The sequence below is a fragment of the Lemur catta genome, chromosome 8, assembly GCF_020740605.2.
Source record: "Lemur catta isolate mLemCat1 chromosome 8, mLemCat1.pri, whole genome shotgun sequence".
Taxonomy (NCBI): Eukaryota; Metazoa; Chordata; class Mammalia; order Primates; family Lemuridae; genus Lemur; species Lemur catta.
In genome coordinates this window covers 28,773,085-28,781,990 of record NC_059135.1, presented here as the reverse complement: position 1 = coordinate 28,781,990, position 8,906 = coordinate 28,773,085, and the positions used below count along the sequence as shown (strand labels likewise).

Here is an 8,906-nt window from a genome sequence, read left to right as displayed (position 1 = left end):
TTTACTGGGGTAAGATGATATCTCATTGTGGTTTTAATTTGCATTTCTCTGATGGCTAGTGATGTTGAGCATTTTTTCATATGCCTATTAGCCATTGTATGTCTTCCCTTGAGAACTGCCTATTCATGTCTTTTGCCCACTTTTCAATGGGGTTATTTGATTTTTTCTTGTTGAGTTATTTGGGTTCCTTGTATATTCTGGATATTAATCCCCTCTCAGATGAATAATTTATAAATATTTTCTCTCACTCAACGGGTTATCTTTTGCTCTTATTTCTTTTGCTGTGCAGAAGCTTCTTAGTTTAATTAAATCCCATTCGTCCATTTTTGTTTTTGTTGCCTGTGCCTTTAGGTCCTAGTCATAAACTTTTGCCTAGATCTATGTCCAGTAAAGTTTTCCCTAGATTTTCTTATAATATTTTTACAGTTTCAGGTCTTATGTTTAAGTCTTTAATCTATTTTGAGTTTATTTTTGTATATGGTGAGAGACAGGGGTCCAGTTTCATTCTTCTGAATGTGACTATCTGATTTTCCCAGCACCATTTATTGAAGAGGGTATCCTTTCCCCATCCTTTCTTGTTGGCTTTGTTGAAGATCAGTTGGCTGTAAATATGTGGCTCTAGCTCTTTTCCGGCTGGAACCATGGAGGGTGTCGAAGAGAAGAAAAAGAAGGTTCCTGCTGTGCCAGAAACCCTTAAGAAAAAGTGAAGGAATTTCGCAGAGCTGAAGATCAAATGCCTGAGAAACAAGTTTGCCCAAAAGATGCTTCAAAAGGCAAGGAAGAAGCTTATCTATGAAAAAGCTAAGCATTATCACAAGGAATACAGGCAGATGTACAGAACTGAGATTCAAATGGCTAGGATGGCGAGAAAAGCGGGCAACTTTTATGTACCTGCAGAACCCAAATTGGCGTTCGTCATCAGGATCCGAGGTATCAATGGTGTGAGCCAAAGGTCCGAAAGGTGTTGCAGCTTCTTCACCTTCGTCAGATCTTCAATGGAACCTTTGTTAAGCTCAACAAGGCTTCAATTAACATGCTGAGGATTGTAGAACCATATATTGCATGGGGGTACCCAAACTTGAAGTCAGTAAATGAACTAATCTACAAGCGTGGTTATGGCAAAATCAATAAGAAACGAATTGCGTTGACAGATAACGCTTTGATTGCTCGATCTCTTGGTAAATACGACATCATCTGCATGCTGCATGGAAGATCTGATTCATGAGATCTATACTGTTGGGAAACGCTTCAAAGAAGCAAATAATTTCCTGTGGCCCTTCAAATTATCATCTCCATGGGGTGGAATGAAGAAAAAGACAACCCATTTTGTAGAAGGTGGAGATGCTGGCAACAGGGAAGACCAGATCAACAGGCTTATTAGAAGAATGAACTAAGGTGTCTACCATGATTATTTTTGTAATCTGCTCAGTTAATAAACAGTGATTGCTTTCAAAAAAAAAAATATGTGGCTCTATTTATGAGTTCTCTATTCTGTTCCAGTGGTCTATGTGTCTATTTCTACACCAATACCATACCATTTTAGTTACTGTAGCCTTGTAACATACTCTGAAACAGGTAATGTGGACACCTGCAGCTTTGTTCTTTTTGTTCAGGATTGCTTTGACTATTTGGGCCCTTTTTTGCTTCCATATGAGTTTTAGGATTTTTTTTCTAATTCTGTGAAGAAGGACATTGGTATTTTGATAATGATTGCATTGAATTTGTAGATTGCTTTGATTAATATGGTAATTTTAATGATATTAATTCTTCACAATGTGAGTGTGGGATGCTTTTCCCATTTGTTTCTGTCATCTTCAATTTCTTTCATCAGTGTTTTGTAGTTTTCCTTGCAGAGATCTTTCACTTCCTTGGTTAAATTTATTCCTAGGTATTTATTTTCTGGTTGCTATTATAAATAATATTGCCTTCTTGATTTCTTTCTTGGCTAGATCATTATTGGTGTATAGAAATGCTACTGATTTTTGTATGTAGATTTCGTATCCTGTAACTTTACTGAATTCATCTATCAAGTCTAAGAGGTTTTTGGTGAAGTCTTTAGGTTTTTCTAGATAGAAGATCCTACCATTGGTGAAGAGGAACAATTTGGTTTCCTCTTTTGCAATTTTGATGCCTTTTATTTCTTTCTCTTGCCTGACTGCTCTGACTAGGACTTACAGTTGGAAATTAATCTTAAAAAAGAAAATTAAGTATGGAGGCTCAGTTGGTAAACATTTCAATAGTCGTGGCCTGGGAAAATGTCCGGGGGTAGGGGAGTGCTGAGTAAGGTGAAATGATCGAAGCTATTAAAAAATGTGGGGGGAATAATGCACACAGAGACAGTGGAGTTGGCTGGTTACTCCTGAGTTGTATTAATGCCCCACAGAAGAATATTGGCAGACTGAGGAATGTTAGCAAAGTTTATTGCTTAAGTGTGTGAGCCAGAGAAATTTTGTGGTAGCTCTCAATGAGGCCATATCCCCTGTAGTAAGACAGATGTAGCTGAGGGGCAGACTGAAGACCTAATTGTTAGAATTGCAGAGCCCTGGAGATATTTGAATGCTCAGTCAAAGCAGGTATATTATGCAAAGGTCAGGCACCTGGTGGGAAAATGTAGAATACTGAAACATGGGATGGGGACATGTGGATGGTGCCCTGAGTATGTTGATTCTTCAACTTCCTCAGACCCTCTGGGCTTGCAGAGGTGTCCCACCTTCCATATTAAGGGCTAGTAGTTCTACAGGGCTAGAAGATGCTGTAGAAATCTCACCCCTGTAACAGGTGTCATCTCAGGACCTGCATGCACCTCCTCTCTTGCCTGCCAACCCAGTAACTAGGGTTAAGCTCCAGTATACCATAGTGAGGTCATGCTGGGCTTGGTAAGTTAAGAAAGAGACTCTATGCCCAAAGAATTGCAATAATTAGCCAGCATGTGTTGGCAGGTGCCAGGAGAATACTCCTGGGATTGGATTTTGAGGGTGCTTTACCAAGGGGGCTGGAATATAAGACTGAATAAGCAAGAACTCATTGATATAAGGGCACTTTATTGAGAAATGATATTTAACACCAAAGTTGTTAGAGGATGGGGTAAACTCATTGCTGGGTGGCTCTTAGAAGCCTGGATAAAACGATGGCCAACACTCATGAGTGGAAATGCCCTGGCAGATGGTGGGGGAAGGAATAAAGGGACTGAGGAAGTGGGCATGCTGGAATGAATATATAATCTGAGACCAGAAGACCCACTAGGGGATGGTGTTTTGTGGTAGGAAACAGAGGATAAATCATTTGCAAAGGACACAAGGAATGTGCTGGTCAGAGGGACATCAGCATCTCAGGGGTTTCCTCCTTTGCAGGTCAGGGATTATGGAAAGAGGCAGTCACAGAGCTGAGCTTGTTAATATTTGTGAGGATGATGGAGCTCTGGGAAGCCAGGAGAATGACTGTAAGAAAAACTAAAGTTAAAAATAGAGGATTGGGAGGTTGAGGGCAATTGCTACAATAAAAAGTCACAATTCCTTGCTCAATTCCTGGACCTGAGCCAACCTTCAGATTTGTAACCCACTGATTAAGGAGGTGGCCTGGTACCTAGGGACAAGGACCCTTCTGTACTATGGCAAGAATATACTGTGAAAATGTCCCTCATCCTTCCCCAAGGGGCTTATGACCACTTACTTAGATGTGAGACAGGTAAATAACTGGTCATGTTTAGGATTAATGGACATTGTGTCTGAGCTGACACTGATGGAGACCCAGAGTGTTATCATGACATCCCATTAGAGTGAGAGCTCATGAGGGTCAGGTAATAAATAGGGTCCTGAAGAACTCACCCAGAGGGTGGGTTTTCTAGTCCCCGAATGCACAATTAGGATAGACATGTTTGGAAATTGTAGTAACACCCACAGAGGTTTCCTGGTCTGTAGAATAAGAGCTATCAAAGTAGTCCAGATGGAAACCTTTGAAATTGTCCAAGCCTCCCCTCACTCCATCCAATATAATAAATCCAAAAATATATTTTGGGGTGAGAGGATGGTGGAGATTAATGCCATTGTTAAAGGCCTAAAGGATGCAGGGGTAGTGGTTCCTACTACATCTCTGTTTAATTTACCATTTTGATCCCTTTTGAAACTGGATGGATTCTGGTAGTCCTGTAGACTGACATAGACTTTAATCCAGTAGCAGCCCAAAGTGTAGTTGCTGTACCAGATATGGTATCATAAGGCCTCAGGCTCATGGTATACAGCCACTGATTTGGCAAATGTGTTCTGTTCCATTCCAATTAGGAAAGAGGATCAGAAACAGTTTACAATCACAAGGGATGGGTAACAATATTTATTTACAATTTTTTCTCAGGGCTGTGTTTTTCTTACCCTCTGTTATGGTGTAGTCTGAAGAGGTGTGGATTGCCTGGAGACCCCATGGAGCATCACACTAATCTATTACATTGACAACATCATTATGATTGGACAGGTGGAGCAAGAGGTGACTAATATGCTGGATTTTGGGAAAACATATGTGCTCTAGTGGGTGGGAAGATTCAGGGCTAGTCACTTTAGTGAAGATTTTTAGGGATCCAATGGTTATGGGCATGCTTGGATATGTCCTTCAAAGCAAAAGACAATTGGTGCATCTTGTGTCCCCTATCATACACACACACACACACACACACACACACACACACACACACACACACACACACATGAAAGAGCATCTGGTAAGCCTCTTTAAGTTCTGGAGGCAAAATACTCCACATTTAGGGATACTGTTCCCACCTGGGCTTAGAGTATAGTTCAGAGCAGGAAAGGACACTGCAGCATGCCTAGGCTGTGATGCAACCTGCCCTGCCTTTGGGTCATATGATCTATCAGGTCCTATAGTGTCAAAGAATCAGTGGTGGAAAAAGATGCAGTGTGGAGTTTATAGTAAGTTCCAGCAGAAGAATCATAATGCAGACCTCTGGGATTCTAGAGCCATGCCATTTGCAGCAGGAAATTATATATCCTTTGAGAAATAGCTCTTGATTTGTTACTAGACCATGAAAGAGGTAGAAAACTTGACTGTAGGACTCCACATGACCATGCTTCTGGAACTTCCCATTATAAACTGGGTTCTGTTGGATCTACTGAGCCATAGAGTCACAGGGGCCCAGAAGCAATCTATCATAAGATGGAAATGTTAAATCTGAGATGGACCCAGAAGAATTAGAGGACATGAGTAAGCTGCATGAGCAGGTGGCCCAGACCCTCATGTCACCCACCACAGTTGAACAGGAGACCCTTCCCTTAGCTTGTACCTATAGTGAAATCTGGTACTACAAATGGATATTTCAGCTGGTTAGCTGAAAGAGGAGGAAAAGGCCAGAGTTTTGTTTACGGGTGGCTCAGCTTGGTCCTTGGGTACAAACTGAAAGTTGACAGTGGCAGCATTATGCCTCATTTGGGGTGGCCCTGAAGGACAGTGGGGAGGAAATATCTTCCCAATGGGCATAGCTGTGAGCCATGCACCAGGTCATCCACTTGTGTGGAAGGGAGGAGGAGTGGCCTGAAATGAGAATATAGATCCTGGGAGGTGGCCAATGGCCTGGCAATCTAGTCAAGTCCCTGGAAGGAAAAGGATTGGAAGGTTGGAGAAAAGGAGGTCCAGGATGGAGTCTTGGCTAGACATATGGAAATGAGCACAAAGTACAAAGATTTTGTATCTCTCATTAATGCCCACCCGAAAGCATGGAAGAAGCACTGAACAACCAAGTGAACAAAATTATTTGGCCAGCATTCATCACTGCTCACCCCAGAACTGGTATGATGGACATGTGAATAGAGTAGAAGAGATGGGGATGACACATTGGCCCAGTAGTATGAACTTTCACTTACCAAGGTAGATCTAGTTACTGCTATTAATGAGTGTCCAAATCATTACCAAAACTGAGCCTCTCATGTGGCACAACTTTGTAGCAACATTGAGAACTTTATATCCTAGAAGGGCCAATGGTTCATCCTCACAGGGAAAGATACCCATTCTGAGGATGACTTTGCTTGTTCTTCCTGCAAAGCAGCATATCAACACTATTATTTAGGAACTTATATTATAGAATGCCTACTCCACATGCATAGAATTCCACTATGCATAGCATCTGACCAAAGGACCTACTTTACATCAAAGGATGTTTGGAATGGGCTCATGTCCATGAGATTCATATTGCATATCCAAGAGGCTGCCAGCCTCATAAAATGCTGCAATAGCCATCAACAGGTGCAGCTAAAGTGTCATCTTGGAGGAACACTTTGAAATAATGGAGTATCATCCTTAAAGATGTAATGCCTTTATTAAATCAGGGACTAATATATGGTGCCATATTCCCAGTAGTAAGGGAACATGAGTCCAGGAATGAAGGGGTGGAAGCAGAGTGGGCCCATTTACCATAGGTCCCCATGACCCATTGGGGGATTTTGTGCTTCCTGTCTCTGCCACTTTGCCCCCCCAAAGGGAGCACATTCTTGCTAGAAGACACAGCAGGGATCCCATTTAGCTACATATTACAGCTGTCATCAGGACACTTTGGAGTTCTGTTTCCAAGGACCAGCAGTCAGAAAGCAGAGACACCATACAGGTAGAGATAAAAGGTGGTAGGCTGTTTTTCCACAATGGGTACAGGGAGGAATACAGGTGGAACACACGTGATCTGCTTGGGTGGATTCTTGCCTCATTGTAACTGTGAACAAACATGTGTAATGACCCAGAACTGTGAAAAGTATGGTTCCCAAGGGCTCAGACCCATCAGGAATTAAGGTCATGCCACCAGGTAAGCCATCAAGAATGGCCAAGGTGATAGCTGAGGATGAGGATAAGGAATTTAGAACAGGTAAGGGAGGAGGGAGGAGAGGAGAATCTGTTGTTGCCTTGAGATCAATTGCAGTGATGGGGGTTGTTGTCCATCCCATTAATCCCTCTCTTCTAAGTTTTCCCTCAGAAATAAAGGCCCACAGGAATTGTCATAGAGGAGCTGCCTGAACCTATGTGGAGAAGTGGATGCTCATGGCACTAGGGGTGGACTACAGCATCCATGAGAGTGAACCTCACAGGCTCCCTGCTGAGAGGAGTGTCCTGGACCAAGGGCCCAAGTGGCTGCACTTCAACATCCATTGCCCTGTGTCCATTCAGGCAGCTATAACAGAATACCATAAATTGAGTGCCTTATAAACAACAAACATTTATTTCTTGCAGTTCTTGAGTCTGGGAAGTTCAAGATCAAGGTACTTCCTGGTTCGTTGACAGCCATCCTCTCTCTGTGTCCTCATGTGATGGGAGGGAGGGAGGAAGCTCCCTGGGCCTCTTTTATCAGGGCACTAATCCCATTCATGAGGGCTGTGCTCTTGTGACCTAGTCACCTGCCAGAGGCTCCACCTCCAAACTATCACATTGGGGATTAGGTTTCAATATATGAACTTTAGGGGGACACAGACACTCAGTCTATGCATCTTGTTTATGCTGAGGTCTTGCTTCCCGTGGCTGCTCCCAACCAATGACAGTGCACTGCAGGAATTCCCAGCTCAAAACCCCTGACGATCTTGCCAAGCCTTTCAGGCTGCACTGAGGTCTGGAATACTTCTACCCATCCTCCCTTCCTTCTATCCTTCACTTGGGGGTAAAATTTGTGTCATGTCTGATGGTTCTTCCAGATTTCCCCATCTTCCTTCCCATTTTTTTCGTAGACTTTTCCCCTAACAAAATCCTTACATGCTTAATCCCTTATTGGCCCAAAATGTTAATAGTTCTGGTGTAGAGAAATAATAACAGTGGGAGTTAGGTATCAATATTGACCCAATTACTTTGAGATTCCCTGGAGATACAGTTCTCTGGGATTGGTCCAGATGTTAGATGCTGCACCAAGAAAAATGATGCTTCTGAGAAGGATTCAGAATAAGACTAACAGGATCCTATTCCCAAGGGTCAAAACTAACTTGCTCTGAGAATGCATGAACTCAATCCTTGACTGACCGACTTTCCTTCTTCCCTCCCTCCCTCCCTCCCTCCCTCCCTCCCTCCCTTCCTTCCTTCCTTCCTTCCTTCCTTCCTTCCTTCCTTCCTTCCTTCCTTCCTTCCTTCCTTCCTTCTCTTCCTCCCTTTCTCTCTTCTTTTCTTTCCTTCCCCTCCCTCTTTGTCCCTTCCTCCTCTCTCCCTCCTCTCTCCCCCAACTCTCCTCTCTGCCTCCCTTCCTCCCTCCTCCTCTTCTCTCTCTCTCACACTCTTTCTCTCTCTCCCTCTCTTTCTCTCTCTCCCTCACACCCTTCTCTCTATCCTCTCTCCCCCTCCTTCCATCCCTTTCCCTTGCTCCCTCCCTTCTTCTCCCTTTCTCTTTCTCTCCCCCCTCTCTCTTTTTTGGCTCCACTGACCCTTTGTCTCTTGCCTCAGGATTGCAGTTTAGTAATTGCTGACAACGATTACACTATAGTTCCATTGCGAAAACATAATTTTCATACAAGCAGTTTATAATGACTTTTAGTTTGAAATTTCTCAAGGTTCAGTTTCAGATAAAGGGTGAATGTTCTTGGAAAGTTTGAACTTAATTAGAAAAGTTATTTTAGAATTATGATCTTAGAGTAATTTCTGGGTTTTTAGATCTGGAAATATTTTCTTACCACTCATTGCTCAGAGATTTGGGTTAATAAATTTATCACTTAATAATAATAATAATATTTTCCTCCTCTTCAGTTCTTACGCATTTGCACATATTTAGTTTCACTTCTACTGCTAGCACTGCACCCCAAATTAAAGCTGAATTCACTCCAACTTTGAGTTCTAACTGGGTCAGGTTTGCTAAGAATTATGATCAGTTTTACCAACTCTTTTCATAAAATTGACTTGGGTTTCAAGAACGTAATGAAACCAGAACGTGGGGGAGTTTAGAATATAGT

General features: G+C 42.5%; 1 pseudogene across 1 annotated transcript; it reads left to right on the top strand.

The window, feature by feature from the left end:
* Nucleotides 1–587: 587 nt before the first annotated feature.
* Nucleotides 588–1,455, top strand: LOC123643281 (annotated as a pseudogene). The gene has a single exon (XR_006736744.1). The product of XR_006736744.1 is annotated as a 60S ribosomal protein L7-like (transcript).
* Nucleotides 1,456–8,906: the final 7,451 nt, after the last annotated feature.